The sequence below is a fragment of the Ptychodera flava genome, chromosome 19 (assembly GCF_041260155.1).
Source record: "Ptychodera flava strain L36383 chromosome 19, AS_Pfla_20210202, whole genome shotgun sequence".
Classification (NCBI taxonomy): domain Eukaryota; kingdom Metazoa; phylum Hemichordata; class Enteropneusta; family Ptychoderidae; genus Ptychodera; species Ptychodera flava.
The window spans coordinates 16,068,718-16,086,684 of record NC_091946.1 but is presented as its reverse complement, the minus strand read 5'-3'; the positions used below and the strand labels follow the sequence as shown (position 1 = coordinate 16,086,684).

Genomic DNA, 17,967 nt, shown 5'->3' with positions numbered 1-17,967 from the left:
GTGAATTAATAGACCCATCAAGCCGTTTGATATGCCGTTGAAAAAAAACCCTGAAAACTGCTTAGTCATTCTGGTTGTCCAGATTTTGTGCCGTAAGCTCCTGGTCTTATCGCTGAGAGACACATCAACTACTTCCATGTCATTTTGTTGCAAGTGTTATGTAGGTCATTTCCCCCCACACTCATCATGACCTGAGTTCAATTAGTCTAGAACATTCTCAAGGTCACTGACCTTAATGACCTCACAACCTTGAATTCAATTAGTCATGTTTGGAATGTTCTGGAAAGTTAATTAGTTGTGTAAGAGAGATAATTTTAGAACAGTAATTAGCATGTCAATAAAAGTTCTAGATTGTTCTTATATGCCCTTATGTAAGCACATGGGTATAAAAGGGACGTGCACAGCTTCCACTCAGACTTTTGGGATCGTGTCTCTTGTGTGTTACTATAAGTGTTTCGAAACTCCAGCAGCAAGTCATTCTCAAGACTTTTCAAGACCTTCACTGCCAACGCTAGATTTACACTTTGGACTTTGTGCAACTTCAAGCCTGCAAGCCAAAGGACTGTTCATTCATCCGACAGACTGTTACAACTCTGAGACTGGAGCTTTGCCGTCCCAGCTGAGATAAGTAGTCTGTACACTTTTAAAGCCTGTACTCTCTATCCCTGACTTAGCAATTAGTTTTATTTTCGTAATAAATTTTGTTTAAACGGAAACTGCTGAGTTCACCCTTTTGTTCGTTTTCTCTGCACGTAACAAATTGGGGGCTCGTCCGGGAGACGAATATTTTGAGCAGTTTGATGACATTTTGCCTGCCTTTTCAAAACTACTGTATACTGTGAACTCAGCGAAATTCAATCATGGCGGAATTCAAGCCAGACGAATTTATTGATGACCTTGATCAGGACACATTTAATTCCCTCAGAAAAGACAACCTCATAGCACTGGCAAATGTCCTTAAAGTAGATGTCAAAAGATCTATGCTCAAGCAAGAAATACAGTTCAAGATTGCAAAACATTTAGTTAATTTTGGCCGTTTTGAGGAGTCTGCCTTAAAAGATTATGAGCCTGAGTCTTCCTCGGAACTCAAAAAATTAGAATTACAAATACAGGCAGATTTGGAGCTTAAGAAATTGGAATTAGAAAAGGAAAAATTACAAATGGAAAAAGAGAGACAGGCATTAGAAAAAGAAAAAATACAAATGCAGTTAGAAATGGAAGAAAGACGGAAAGAAAAAGAAAGGCAGGAAAGATTAGAAAAGGAAGAAAGACAGAGAGAAAAAGAATTGCGATTAGAAGAACAGCGATTACAGGTAGAAATAAAACGTTTAGAGCTTGGACAGTCAGGAAAATTCTTCCCTTCAGACAACTTTGACATCACTAAGCATTTCAGGTTAGTTCCCCCTTTCCAAGAAAAGGATGTTGATAAATGTTTCCTTCATTTGAGAAAATTGCTCAGAGTCTGAATTGGCCTAAGGAGTCCTGGTCTATGCGTTTTGCAGAGTGCTTTGTTGGGTAAAGCCAGAGAAATTTTACATTCAGTTGTCAGTAGAACAGGCTTCAAATTATGATTCTGTGAAGGAATTAATTCTCAAGGGCTATGAGTTGGTGCCTGAAGCTTACCGTCAGAAATTTAGGGAATGTGAGAAGGTGAAGGATCAAACTAATGTTGAATTTGCTCAAACAAAATAACAACTGCTTGATCGTTTGTGTTCTTCTGAGAAAATCTGAAATTATGTCAACTTATTTAGATTGAGGAATTTAAGAGGTGCATTCGGAGTGTCATCAAGACGTTTATCAATGAACAAAAGGCAGATACATTGGAGGTTGCTGCACGTTTGGCCGATGATTATTCATTGACCCACAAATCTTCATTTCTTAGCAAACCATCCCAGTCCTTTTCATGCAGAAACAATGCAGGTAAATTTAACTCCTCCTTTTCATCCAAGCATTTTTCAAAGGAGAGTAGGAAATCAAATGACAACAGTTCACAGAGTTCAAGTAACACTCCCACATCATCAGATCCCAAGTCTCAATCTCCTTCTGACAAACAGTTTGGTACACTTTCTTGTAATTATTGTAAGAAAGACGGCCATTTAATGTCAGATTGTTTCAAATTGAACAGAAAACGTGAAGGTCAAAGTGGTCAAAATGGATCTAAGCCCACCGGATTTATTTCTTCATCAACCCAATTAGAGTCTAGTAATGTGTGCAGCACATTTTCTGAGGTTAAACCCCTCTTATCCCCAATTAATGAGGTCAAGGTCAATTCTTCTCAAGATAGCATTATGGGTATTTTTGAACCATTTATTCATGATGGTTTTATATCACTTTCTAGTGGTTTTTCATCCGCTACCCCTGTCAAAATTTTAAGAGATACCGGAGCTTCCCAGTCTCTTTTATTGGCAGATACCCTGCCGTTTTCTGAAAAGTCATTTTCAGGTTCTAAAGTTCTTATTAAGGGGGTAGATTGTAATGACTACATTCCTGTTCCTCTCCATAATGTCTATTTGTCTTCGGACTTTGTTTCTGGACCTGTGATGTTAGGTATTAGGCCTTTTTTGCCTTTTGAAGGGATTCACCTTCTTCTTGGAAACGACCTTGCTGGGGACAAGGTCATTACTAATCCACTTGTGACTGATAATCCTAGTTTAGATCAGAATCCAGAGCCAATAGAAGAGGAAATTCCCGGCCATTTTCCTTCATGTGCTATTACTCGAGCCATGTCAAAGAAAACTTCTGAGAATCAAAATACTGTCAAAAATAATGTCACAGATGATGACTTAAATGACACCTTTCTCAGTCAGGTGTTTGACACTGATCATTCCGTTGACCTCGTGGATTTGAAACTTCCAGTAAAACTTCTGCTGACCAAAGTCAGACATTTTCTAAATCAAATCTCATTGCAGAACAACACAAAGACCCAGATATTTTGTCTTTCTTTGACAGGGTAGATGATGAAGATAAAACTTCAGATAGCTCTGTTTCCTATTATACAAAATCTGGTATTCTCATGCGTAAATGGAGACCTCCAGATGTTTTGGTTGATGACGATTGGGCTATAAAACATCAAATTGTGGTTCCAAAGCCCTATTGTGCTGAAATATTGCGCCTGGCCCATGAAATATTGCGCCTGGCCCATGAAACCCCCTGGGCTGGTCACTTGGAGTCAGGAAAACTTATCATAAAATTCTCAGTCACTTTTATTGGCCTAATCTCAGGCAGGATGTAACACATTTCTGTAAAACTTGTCACACATGTCAAATGGTAGGAAAGCCGAATCAGACCATTCCAAAGGCCCCTTTACAGCCAATTCCTGCATTTCAAGAACCATTTAGTAGGATACTAATAGACTGTGTTTGGCCCCTACCAAAAACAAGATCAGGAAATGAGTACATGTTGACAATTATTTGTACATCAACTCGGTTCTCAGAAGCCATACCACTGAGAAACATAAAGACAAAGACTATAGTGAGAGCTTTAGTCAAATTTTTCACTTTATATGGCCTCCCTAAACGTGTCCAGTCCGATCAAGGCTCCAACTTTATGTCTGGTATTTTTCAACAAGTAATGGATCAGCTAGGCATTAAACAGTATAGGTCATCTGCCTATCATCCAGAAAGTCAGGGTGCTCTTGAGCGATTTCATCAAACTTTGAAAAACATGATTAGGACCTACTGTTTTGACACAGAGAAGCAGTGGGATGAAGAATTCATTTTCTGCTCTTTGCTGTTAGAGGGTCAATTGAAGAGTCTCTTGGTTTTAGCCCATTTGAGCTTGTATTTGGACATACAGTCCGTGGCCCACTTAAGCTTGTTAAAGAGAAATTCCTATCAGATGATGATGATTGTCTGAATATTTTGCAATATGTGTCAGATTTTCGTACAAAACTCTCTAAAGCATGTGAATTAGCCAGAGAAAATCTTGAGTCATCTCAGCAGTAAATGAAAACCAAATATAATAAAAGCACCTCACAACGGAAGTTTGAACCAGGTCAAAAAGTCCTTGTTCTACTTCCGGTTCCTGGCAAACCACTCCATGCTCGTTACTTTGGGCCATACCTAATTGATAAAAAATTGAGCGACTTAAATTACATCATAATAACACCTGACAGGCGAAAACAGAAACAGCTATGTCACATAAATATGCTTAAGCCATATTTGGATAGGGATAATCCTACTAAAACAAAGCCTGTCAGTGCAGTCACTTCAAACCATTATGAAGATAGTGATACTGAAACTGACTTCAGTGAAAATACTCTAAACTCAAAGCTGGGCTCGGTCAAGCTTCAGAACTCAGAAATCCTTGAGAAGCTGGAGTCTACAAAGTTGGCACACCTCCAGCCAGAACAACAACAACAGGTGAAAGAACTGCTCCATGAATATAAACACCTGTTTCAAGATGTTCCAACGAGGACAAACGTCATCTATCACGACGTTGATGTTGGGGACAGTAAGCCTATGGAACAACATCCATACAGACTGAATCCAACAAAAGCGAAATATCTCCAGGAAGAAGTCAAGTGCCTGCTGGACAATGACTTTATTGAACCCAGTAAAAGTAACTGGAGTTCGCCGTGCATACTTGTTCCCAAATCAGATCACAGTTATCGTATGTGCACGGACTATAGGAAAGTGAACACTTTAACAAAGACAGACACTTTCCTAATCCCGAGGATTGATGATTGCATCGATCGAGTGGGAAAAGCCAAGTATGTGACAAAATTTGACCTACTGAAGGGATTTTGGCAAGTCCCTCTGACGGATCGTGCTCGTGAAATATCCGGCTTTGTTACACCAGACGGATTGTTCCAGTACAAGGTGATGCCATTCGGAATGAAGAACTCTCCGGCAACGTTCCAACTGATGATCAACGACGTCATATCCGGGCTAGACGGATGTGCAGCTTACGTTGATGACGTCGTCCTGTATAGTGACACCTCGGAGGAACACATCAAGCTCATGCGGAAGTTCTTTGAGAGACTGAGCAAAGCAATGTTGACTGTCAACCTTGCCAAATCTGAGTTTGGCTGGGCGAGGGTGACTAACCTCGCACATACTGTAGGACAGGGTGAGGTAAAACCTGTTGATGCCAAAATCAGTGCCATTTCAAGTTTTCCTATACCAAACTGCAAATGACAACTGATGCGCTTTCTCGGTATGGCTGGTTACTACAGAAAATTCTGTCCAAATTTCTCCACAATTACTGAGCCTTTGACTAACTTACTTAAAGTTTGTTTGGTCAGAGCAATGCCAACAGGCATTTGATACACTTAAAGCCATACTGCAAAGTGCTCCAGTGTTGTCTGCACCAGATTTCACTTTGCCATTCAAATTAGCTGTGGATGCTAGTGATACGGCTACTGGTGCTGTTTTATTGCAAGAGGATAGTCATGGTGTAGATCATCCTGTTTGTTATTTTCACGCAAACTTAACAAATCCAAGAGAAACTACTCTACAATTGAAAAAGAGTGTTTATCTTTGATGTTAGCTTTACAGCATTTTGAAGTTTATGTTACTTCTTCAAATCAGCCAATAGTGGTTTATATTGATCACAACCCTCTTGTTTTTCTGCAGAAATTTAAAGGCAAAAATCAGAGATTGCTAAGATGGAGTTTAATGTTACAGGAGTTTAATCTTGACATTAGACATATCAAAGGGAGAGACAATTTAATTGCAGACTGTCTCTCTCGTATTTAGAGTTTATTGTCGTTCACACTTTTAAGATTACATTTGTAAAAGAAAGATTTTTCTTTGAAAAATGTTCTTTATTTAAAAGAGGGGGTGTGTTATGTAGGTCATTCCCCCCCCCCCCACACTCATCATGACCTGAGTTCAATTAGTCTAGAACATTCTCAAGGTCACTGACCTTAATGACCTCACAACCTTGAATTCAATTAGTCATGTTTGGAATGTTCTGGAAAGTTAATTAGTTGTGTAAGAGAGATAATTTTAGAACAGTAATTAGCATGTCAATAAAAGTTCTAGATTGTTCTTATATGCCCTTATGTAAGCACATGGGTATAAAAGGGACGTGCACAGCTTCCACTCAGACTTTTGGGATCGTGTCTCTTGTGTGTTACTATAAATGTTTCGAAACTCCGGCAGCAAGTCATTCTCAAGACTTTTCAAGACCTTCACTGCCAACGCTGGATTTACACTCTGGACTTTGTGCAACTTCAAGCCTGCAAGCCAAAGGACTGTTTATTCATCCGACAGACTGTTACAACTCTGAGACTGGAGCTTTGCCGTCCCAGCTGAGATAAGTAGTCTGTACACTTTTAAAGCTTGTACTCTCTATCCCTGACTTAGCAATTAGTTTTATTTTCATAATAAATTTTGTTTAAAAAGAAACTGCTGAGTTCACCCTTTTGTTCGTTTTCTCTGGACGTAACACAAGTCTTAAACAACTGAGCAACCATGGATGTGACACCGCCATTCAAGAAGACCTACTACTACAGGCCTGGCTGTCTTATTCCTGTCATTATGAGACGCAAAACCATAGATAATGCGTACAGAGACTTCGATGTTCGGGATAATGACATTTTCCTCATTACGTACGCTAAGTCAGGTAAGGCGATATTTCACTCAGTAATGTGTGCGGGTCATATGAACAGTATGAAATTTTGGGGCGCTTCTTTGGTAAGGACATACATTTCTATGAAAGATTCTCCTCCTGCTGTGTTGCCTCCGCCCCATCTCTCTGTCTCTGTTTTATTACTCCCATTGCAGCCCCTCCGCCAAGATTGCTCTCTTATCATGATTGTTGGCCAGTTGGCCTAACTTAAAACCTGCCTTGAAAATATGCCGTTGCATACAAGTTCTCTTTTCTCAAAAGAAGAGAAATGACATTCTAGCTTGAGAAATTGACCTTAAATTACCATTCTAATTTGCCTTCGCGATATACGGTGATTTCTGTGATGACATTTTAAATATAATCAATATTTCCCAGTACTTTTTACGGCATTTTGCTAAAAACATTACATCTGGAATATTCATAGGGTTGCAAATAAAAAAAAATCAGATTTGCACGACTTTCGTAGGAAACCAATTCAGAGCTTGCGCTGAGCTGTTATCTTAACTTTGACACAAAGTACATTCCATGTTTGGCGAAGCTGTCTAGGCCACTGTCGTCGACCTCCAAAAATGTTCAGAACACATTTTTGTCAAATTTTGTTTTGATCAAGTTCATGACCTTGACAGGTACGGCCTGGACTAACGAGATACTAACAGCAATCCTCCACACTGATGACCTTCAACACTTGGAGTCGGTCGAGTTTTACAAAAAAACTTGCAACATTAGAATTCAAACCAGCAGAGCACCCTGACCTTGTCGTAGAGGGCGTGCAATGCCCTAAATCTTTCATAGATGACTTTATTAATGACGGATAAATCTTAGTACCAGGTCACAGAAGATGAACTTTGACGCTTAACCTTTAGCGTTTCTATCTTTGATTGGATGACTTCCTGTTTCTAAAAGAGGCACTTAAATACGTCATTTGAATCTTGTTCAATTAATTCATGTTTGGTCTGTGTTTGTTCACTGACCCTAAGCAATCGTTACCACCACTGCATTTTACACTATATCTTCCGTGTCCTTTCGCTGACTGGACTCCCGAATGGACGAGAAACCGCCGTTTAAGAAGACGTACTACTACAGGCCTGGTTACCTGCTTCCAACAATCTGTAGCCGCAACACCATCGACACCGTGTACAAAATTTTGATATCAGAAACGACGATATTTTCGTGTTAAGCTACTACAAATCCGGTAAGCCAAACAAATTCTGTACATTGAAATGTTTGACGTGTTTCTGTTACTATTCACAGTACATGTTCTTGGAAAATGGTATGACTAGACTTAATCAGTTCAATGTCATATGAACACGTAATTCAGTAAGTTCCTCCACGACTTAGAAATTGGACCAGCTCATATAAATCTACTACCAGATATCAAATTAAGCGAATGATGATCTGTTCCCGGTTTGAAATGATGAAAACCATATCATCAACAATAACATTCAACATACTCAAAGTGTTTCCTTCCAGGTTATTATTTATTATATATGTTCATAAGTGCACCGAGCACAGCTGAGTCTGGTCAGCACAAACTCTAATGGATGCAAGCACGAAAGTCATGTGCATGCTCCGGCCTGCTTTTATCACGTCACGGTCAGGAAGGGCAGTAAATATAGTATAGTATAGTATAAGGATAGTATATTTACGTGTAAAACAACTCTGGATACCGTGCACTCATGGCCAACTCATGTGCATTTACTCCAGCCGAAATATTTTGCGTTGAAATGTCAATGAAAATAAATGAGCACGTATTGAGAAGACTATAAAAATACAATAATTGTTCTCAACAAAGTTCTACAGTCTGTGTTTTGATGCGAAAACCGGGAAGGAAAAGTCGCATTGTGCACTCGAACAAAACTGAGCTGAGTTTCCGTGGAACATGAACATTTCTCCGGTACTTTTCAAAAATTATTGCTTCCCCTGTTGACGTCATCGATTTGTAGGATAGAAAACTTTGCAGGTTAAAACGCTCTTTCAAAACTAAATCAATCTAGTTCTTTATCAAACATCAAAATTTTAACGTCAGCCCTTTATGTGTGTGGCCGACACCCTACCAGAACCAAAAACAATTCACTTGCCATGAAAAGCGGGACTTTGTTAAGATGTTAAATCGTTTCTCGTTTTCACACGTTTAACAGGGGTTTGTTAACGTTTTTCAAGTGGCTTCTCAAGTATTGTGCGCCATTGGGGGCGCTAAACTGATCTGCTATATATCGGATAAATGTTATTCCAATGCTACCTCTAAGTGACCTTAACACTAACAATTAATCCTCTCCGTTTCCGACAGGTGCGGCCTGGGTAAATGAAATGGTAAAGGCAAATATCCACGTGGATGACCTGGAATATTTAGAGTCCCTTTAATTCAAAGAAAAATTGGCTCTCTTGGAATTCGGACCAGTAGAAGGCCCTGATCTTCTTCAAGAGGGACTTTATTATCCGAAATCGCTTATAGAGGACTTTATTGACGACGCGCCCTCACCGAGGGTTGTAGCAACACACATGCAGCCGGACTACGTGCCGAGTCAGTTCTTTCAGAAAACACCTAAAGTATGTACATTTAACTGAGTCAAGGCAGTTAATATCAGAAACTATGTCTGAAATCAGTAACTTCACTGAGACGGTGGGGGCAGCCTCACCAGGGTAGTGCACTTCTTTAATTTTAATAGCTTGGTCGGACATGTTGATTAAAAGTTTAACTAAGTTTCCCATCTGCTTTGAGAAATAGTGAAGTATGGAGCAAAAATAGTTTACATTCAGTGAATGATGTTTGTATCCATTTCAAACGCAGACTGATAAATATCAAATATTTTCCATGGTGAGTTGAACGCTTACTGACCTATGATTTTTTGGACCGACCCTACTATAGCGCTAGCGCCGTAGACTGAAAATTGTTATACCAGTTGTAGTTCTTCTTCAACGTTTCATTTTGTTAATTTAATATCTCGAAGAGAAACGGTAGCTTCTACGGTTTGTCAAATTGTTTCATGATTACCAAATACTTTTTATGCAGACCATCTTTGTGAGCAGAAACCCAAAAGACGTATTAGTATCTCTTTATCATTGGCATAATACCATACCCTTCTTCAGTCGATGCACTTGGGAACAGCTGTATGAAGAATATATCAAAGGCAACAGTAAAAAACATTTTTATGTAACTTCAATGAGCTCCTGTATAAATACTCATCAATCATACACCTTTTTGTTTGTTTATTTCAGATATCAAGCTTTCCATATCACAACTTTGTCACAATATTCCACCCACTTGCTGTTATACACACCCCACGTGAACCAACCCGGAGAGAGAGAGAGAGAGAGAGAGAGAGAGAGAGAGAGAGAGAGAGAGAGAGAGAGAGAGAGAGAGAGAGAGAGAGAGAGAGAGACGCTCGCCAGTACGTACGCTCAAACATGTCCACACACACACACACACACACACACAAATATATATATATATATATATATATATATATATATATATATATATATATATATATATATATATATATATATATATATATATATTATATAAGCTGTATGCTTCGCTCACAGTACGTGTTGCCGTTCGAGCACTCTGGTGAGTCCGTATTTCAATCCTCGACAATGGTAACCCTACTCTCTGTGCCCAAGTTCAGAGGTTGCCATAAAGCCATTATGGTGATAACCGTTTTAAAGCCTGTTTTAAAGCCTGAGACTTGATGAACCTGTAAATGATAAACTTTCATTATTTTGTTTTGCTGCAGCTGTTTGTGGTCTTTTTTGGGAGTTTTATAAAAAATGGTCCAAGTACAAAGACGAACCATGGATGCTGTGGTTGAAGTTTGGAGACATAAAAGCGGTTAGTGTCTATCCTGCAGTTCCTGATCAAATATGTTAGTCTTGTAATCAGTTCTGTTATATTTGTACAATTCATCATGACCATTATCATTGTCATTGCCATCAGGCCGAGATACCGTACTTTTTACCAGCCGATCCTAAACTTTTAGTAAGGAAAATATAAAGTAAAATTAAAGGCAACTAATCGTGAGAAACCACGAAAACTTCGGTTAGATATCTGTGGCGCAGTGTGCGAAATTATCGTCGGTCCGACGGTCCGAGGCTAACAGATTTTTCGCCGGGCCGAAAGTTTTTAGCAACATTTCGGTCCTTATGACCGTCTGAAATTTGGAATAAATGATGAAAATTTCTACGTCAAGACCTGTAACAGATGCAGATGATGACTGACTCTGAATCATGTTATTCAGACTTGAATGTCATGCGCCTATCAATGTTTTCCACGGAGGGAGTGAGGGGCAACAGGATATATTGATCGCACTTCGTGTCCTGGTAGTGGGTAATTCGATCTCTATTGTACGCCAGACCGGGGGGGGGGGGTTGACAATGTCGCAACATAGTAATTCTTTGTCTTGCGACTTTTTGCATTTGCAAAGAGTCTAATCTCTCCGATAGACGCGCATAGCACGGTGCAGCTGATTACATTCAGATCAGTATGAATTACGGCCGTGCATGCAGATTCTAGCAATGGAATTTTTGGTGCAACAATGCGATACAATATTATAATAATACTCTTCTTGTGAGTGTAACCCTGGTAATGTTAGCATATCTGTGTCATATGACAACAACACCCATTATCACTTCACTAGTTCCACACTTTAAGTGTTCGGAATTTACATGTACACAAATGTACATAATACAACCCTCCATGTTATCAAACTGACTCCGTTTTTTTTGCTTTGATTTTCCATTGAAGCGTTCAAAACACAAACGGTCAAAAACCTTCTACGAGAACAGTGCTGTTGTTGTTTTTTTACCTCTATGGTTTTGAACTACGCCCGACGCACGACAGCCAAATTGTGCTACCTGCAGTCGACAGTCAAATTCCCGTTTCGCTGTGTTTGTTTTGTGGACCGCTAGAACATCTTGCTTGCTCGTTGTCTTTAACCAAAGTTCACAAGGCCGACTGTTGCCACGATATATCGACGTGATAATAAGTGTACATTTTATAAAATTGAGCTGCCTTATCATAACGGTTTTGACGAGTTGTACGATCTGTCGTCTATACTCTTTGAGGCCGACAGTATAGGGCTTCAAATTGTTTCGATGTATACCGTTTTACGACAGGCATGCAAAACTCACCGTCATCCTGGGCTGTAGGCCTAAATGTCGTAAAAAATACGTATAAGATTTTACGGTATCATTAACTGATCGTGTCGATGGTTTTCAGCAGTATCGAGTGTCTGTCAAACTTTTCAGAGTCATCTTAATAACGTTAAGCTTTCAAAGAGCGATGAGACCCATCAATCGCCCAGGCAAAACTTTTCGAGCAGAAAATATGCATTCATTATCGCGAGTGGAGACGTTTGTCATTCATGTAGTCTGCAATTTCTATAATCGAGAAAAATTTACGATACTTGTCCTTGTAATTAAAAGTATAACTTCATCTGTTTCTTCATGAATGCAACAGAGGCCACATTTAAGCATATTTATTTTTTGAAAAATTTTGAAAGTAATCCATACGTCATATCAAAATACATACCAGGTATTTTCTCCCTTCTGTTTTACATTACAATAAAAAAGACATAATGATCAATGTTTGCATAAAAAAATTATTCATGCGCTTATGACTGTTTTCAAGGTATTCAGTTATTCACTCACTCTTCTACCACTCGCGTAGGCTAATTTCAGAAGTGACTTTCAGCTCGCCAACCATTTTCAAATCACAATATCACATGCCCTGGTGTAGTGTACAATTGCACACAGCAATGTACAGAATACCATTCCCCATATAGAAAGTCGTGAGAGACAAATTTTCTCGCTTTCATCAGCCACGTGTAGCCAGTGCATAAGCCTGTATTCGCCGGCCCCTGGGTGTTTGACATCATTTTATAGTCCGAGAGTGGGGGATTTGGCATGGCTAGAAAAAAATGTTATGAGGAAGATGAGGGCTGTGATCTTTTTTCAGATTCCAGATCATGTAGATGAATGATTGATGATCATCCACTTACACTATTCTGCAATCTATGTGAACAATAGCCCTTTTAAGTGAATATTTACTGACTCTATTGATAAAAGGACGTGAAAAATTAAATATTACAACATTCAAAAGCATAGTATCGGTGGAGAAGTTGACTTTAATGGTCGTTAACAACTACATTTATTGAGGACCGGCAGTTTTCTGTAAGGACCTGAAGCTTTGGCTTGGAGCAGGCCCTTATGACCTGAAGCTATTTTCTCTTAATTTCGCACACTTCTGTGGCGTCATATTTTTTGTTTCATTCTACAAACAAAGAACATAGCAGCCAGCTGTGGACACAACGTCTGCCCTGTTTCAAATGCGATCATATAGAGACGAACAATCTTTGAATTCTTCCTTTCATAGTATTTGATTTGCATAATTTATGTCTGGGTCCCACTCTCCGAAAGTCAGCAACATTTCATTGCCCATGAAAAAACATTGTGATTTTACATATCAGCATCCTACTTTGACGTCCCACATATTTCTGTCAGAAATAACGATATATGACGTGATGTTGAGTCTGTAAAATCACCAATATATATCGGGCTTTTTTACTTCATTTCTCCACGCTTTTCAATTACATGACATGTCATGTATCTGGGCATGCTAGGTTCGTGAAATCGCCGAAACTTTACTCGATAAAGATCAACAATTTATGAGTACTCTCATATCAATGCCAGATCATTTACCCGTGACGTGTACACTCCCTCTTGAAATCGTCCATCTTTTACATCTGACCATATTCCCTCTGCAACTTGGCGCTCCGGTACGTAAAATCGCCGAAAGAAGATTGCATTCGTAACGAAGAACGCTGAGCAGAGTGGCTTACACGTTCTGCGCGCTTTACTTTTTGCACAGATTTGGATTGAGACGCGCCGTCTCACACAACCTGCTCTAATTAACGCGGTGTATGTCCGAAACCAAACTTTCATTCATTCATTCATTCATCATTCCTTTCCATTCTGGTGAATAAACCCTTCTTTAGTCGAAAAAAACGATCTGCCAAGATTAAAAAACTGTAGAAGTTGCCTTGGGGTATTATGCAGCTAGAAAGTAAAAGGTTTAAACTTTCGCTGAAACTTTCCTGGATGAATCTTTCAACCATTGTCTTACCGTGCAACAATAAAAATAGGGGGTCAAAGTTTGGAATTAGCGAAACAAATTACTTAACATTTTTCGTCATTGTCACTTTGAACCGTGTTTAAAGTTCACTGAGTGTTTTCAGTTTTTTAAAACAATTTTTCAGCTGGTAATTGCACGGAAAAATAAAACTTAAATAAGTCATAACCCTATATAAATCTGATAAATGGTTCAGGGGGCCGTTCTCTCTCTCTCTCTCTCTCTCTCTCTCTCTCTCTCTCTCTCTCTCTCTCTCTCTCTCTCTCTCTCTCTCTCTCTCTCCCCCCTGCATGAACACATTGGATCAGAATCCAAAGCAAGCAATTAGGATTATGGCTGACTTCATCGGTCGACCTCTCACCGAGGACCAATTGGATGCCATGGTGCATGCAACGAGTTTTCAAGTGATGAAGGAGAGGAACAAAAGAGTAGTAAGTCCGGAGTCTTTTTTAATGGAAGAAAAAAGAAATAAGGGATACGGGAAATTACCAAATTTAATGTGGCAAAGAAATGGTTAGATTATACAGTCTACAGTTTAGATTAACATCTTACTTGATTTATTGTTAGTAAACTAATATATATACACAGACACACACAATATATATATATATATTATATATATATATATATATATATATATATATATATATATATAATCAATGCGTTAATGCTTCAAAGTTATCAGTAAAATACAAAGTTTACAGGCATTTTAGATATCTCTTTGGATCGGCAATGACAAGGTCTGTACACCCTGTATATATATATATATATTATATATATATATTATATATATATATATATATATATATATATATATATATATATATATATATATATATATATATATAATCAATGCGTTAATGCTTCAAAGTTATCAGTAAAATACAAAGTTTACAGGCATTTTAGATATCTCTTTGGATCGGCAATGACAAGGTCTGTACACCCTGTAATTCTGGTCGAGTTAGTTTAAGAAACGTTTACATTTGGCGTCTATATAATTTTTTTTTTCTCTCTCTCTCTCTCTCTCTCTCTCTCTCTCTCTCTCTCTCTCAGGTCAAGCAGGTGGTTGGAAGAACACATTCACCGTCGCACAGAGCGAAGCATTCGATAAGGTGTACAAGGAGCAAATGAAAGGATATGAAGATGTTATGTACCAATTTTAGTTTTCCGTTTTTCCAAGAAAGACATTCAAAGCTTGCCATATCAATACAACAAAATCAAATATATGCAAGAAAACCAAACCTTTTCAGCTGAACCTGCCTATAAATTTAATGTGATATTAATCAGCAAAGATTTTTGAATAACCTATTTGACCCTATTGAAGACAATATCAATCATATTGAGCTTGATTTCTATGCTTTCAGAAATGCAGTTTGCAACCCCTTGCTTGGGTTGATTAATGTCACAGCTATTGTCCATTTGGTTGTGTCTCTATATTTGTGTAAACTCTTTGTCCAAAAAACTCGTTATATTCGTTTTCTTGGATTTCAAAAAGTTAGTTTTCGCCTTATTCGTTGCATGAACATTTTCATTAAATTGATTAAAATGCGGTCAATGAACTTTGAGAATGCTCAGTGATTCACCATGGGAACAACTTTTTCAATTAACACTAATTTTTTAGAATTGGATCTTTATATTTTTTCAAATTTCGTAATAGTATCGGGTGCCATTTAGCTGAATGTTTGAAATTACAAATTACTCCTAAAACCAAGTGTTGCTTCAAAAATAAAGCAGATGAGCTTACATTTAAACCGACATTACTTTACTATCCAATCATCCCAAATTAGTTCAAATTGTGTTAATTTCTTTTATTGTCTAATTAAATTAGTTGGTCGGTTTGCAAACAAATCTTATTTTAATGTTTTTCAAATCATTGTCATTTAGTGTCACTTTCCCCGAAATAGACCGTATCGAAATCACGGCACGACCTTGCCTCTACTCTTAACATTAGGACTCAGCATAGCATATTGTTATAATGGTAATTTATTACTTTTCAGCGTGGGTATGTATAGACTTGCGAATATTAAGGCCTTGATTCGCCATTGACAACACGAGAAGAGGAAAATTTTGTACCACGATCGGTACTAATTTGTTTCATAATTGGATAGTGTAGTATAGTTTATTCTGAATGTAAGCTCATATACCTTTGTTTTGCAAAACACCTGTTTTTCATGGGTTATTTGTAATATGGCAACTTTTAGCTGTAAAGCACTCAACACGTTTGATAAATTTGATCAATTCAAAGATCCAATTCTCCCTAATAAATCCGATGTTTTTTTGACATTCCGTCATTCAAATGTTCTCCAACTCACCATATGTCCGAGAAATGTTAACAATGCACAGACGTGCCGACTTTACATGACTTAGTGAACGCCCACGATCAGCCAGAGTATTATGTTTTGTAGAATGTTGTCTCACTATAAGTATTACTCACCTTGCCCGGTGTCGACGCGTAAATATTCACGAGGTAAAAAAGCAAGCCTTATCTATTATATCAATAAATATATCAATAAATATAGAAGGTGAACTTTGAATCTTAACCTTAGCGTTATCTGGTATTTGTTAACTTACTGTTTCTGAACGAGGCACTTAAAATACGCCCACTGAATCTTATTCAGTTAATTCATATGTGCCTATTCTTGAGCTGTGACCCAACGCAATCATACCTACATTTTATCTTTCGTATTCATTCGCTGTCTGAAATCCCAAATGGACGAGAAACCGCCGTTCAAGATGACCTACTACTACAGGCCTGGCTACCTGCTTCCAACGATCTGTAACCGCAACACCATCGACACCGTGTACAAAAACTTTGAAATCAGAGACGACGATACTTTCGTGATAACCTACTACAAATCCGGTAAGTCAAACAGAATAGTACGTTGAAACGTTTGACGCCTTGATGTCACTTTTCACGGGATATGACTTAAGGCGACGCAGTCAGTTCAATGTCGGTAATTCAGTTAGTTCATCCATTGAGCTACCAAAAGATGGGTGATCCACCCCTTAGGGAGCATTCAATTATTACGGCCGGGGATGGGCCGGCAAAATCCAGGGGATAACCTTACATTTGAAAACTGAAAAGGGGGTTAAGTATCTGTCAAACAGCTCAGAGGGGGTCACTTAATTTTCATGAGTATCCGTCCCGTCAAAAGGAGTTTCAGTGTTCAGAAATATTCTGGGAGATAAACACGATTCGCTGCATGATTTCATTGTTTGAAGTCATTGAATTGTAAATCTGAACAAAAGTATGATGTTCCGTCACATGAACATCTTTACTTGGCAACTCTGAGGCTAAGCTTTATTGTAAATCGAGCTCACTTAGGGCAATGAACAATTCCTATTACTTACACATAGAAATATAGCAAGATTTGTCAGGGAAATTATTTAACAGTTACCTACAGGTAGACTACTAGTGCCATGGAAAGGGACATTCTACTTTTAGCTGAAATTCCAATACCACAATTGTTGTCAACTTCTGAACTTTCAAACACCCTATTTGAATGAAGTTCATTTGTATCAATTATCAAACACCTATAAAAGGACAAATTAATGTAGTTTAGCATTGTAAACTTTATTCGTAGTTTTGTCATAGACTCCGATGTATTGTGAATCAACATTTCAGTGAAATTCCAAAATCAAATTTCTTGCACACATATCAACATTTAACCATCCTAGGCTAAATAAGACTTTAAAATGAATTATCAAATGTCTATAAATACAAGATTTAGATAGTTTTGTGTTGAAACAAAATTTTTCATAGTGTCTTCATAGACTCCCATGTATAGTGAATCAGCATTTCTGTGAAATTCGAAAATCCAATTTCTTGCGTACATATCCATTTGTAACCACCCTAGTCTAATCAGTTACATTAATATCATTAATCGAGGGGACATAAATACACAGATTTACCTATTTTTGTAATGGATAAAAAAATATTCATAGTTTCCTTATAGACTCCCATGAACAGTGTATCTATATTTCGGTGAAATTCCAAAATCCAATGTCAGGCGAACACATCCATTTCTTACCACCCTAGTCTAATCAAATATTAATAATCAAGAGTACATAAATACACAGGTTTACCTATTTTTGTATTGGAAAAAAAATTATTCATAGTTTCCTCAATGTATAATGGATGAACATTTTCAGTGAAACTCCAAAATCAGATTTCTTGTACACATAATATGCACCTTTCACCATCATATTCTAATCGAGTACAATAATGTTAATTATTGAACCTCTGAATATGCACAAGTGTA

The 17,967-nt window shown here is 38.0% G+C and overlaps 1 long non-coding RNA gene across 1 annotated transcript; it reads left to right on the top strand.

Moving 5' to 3' along the window:
- Positions 1 to 7,465: 7,465 nt before the first annotated feature.
- Positions 7,466 to 15,255, top strand: LOC139118687 (uncharacterized). Its single transcript, XR_011548780.1, has 5 exons — positions 7,466 to 7,768; positions 8,864 to 9,123; positions 10,314 to 10,408; positions 14,014 to 14,136; positions 14,759 to 15,255. It is a non-coding gene; the product is annotated as an uncharacterized lncRNA (long non-coding RNA).
- Positions 15,256 to 17,967: the final 2,712 nt, after the last annotated feature.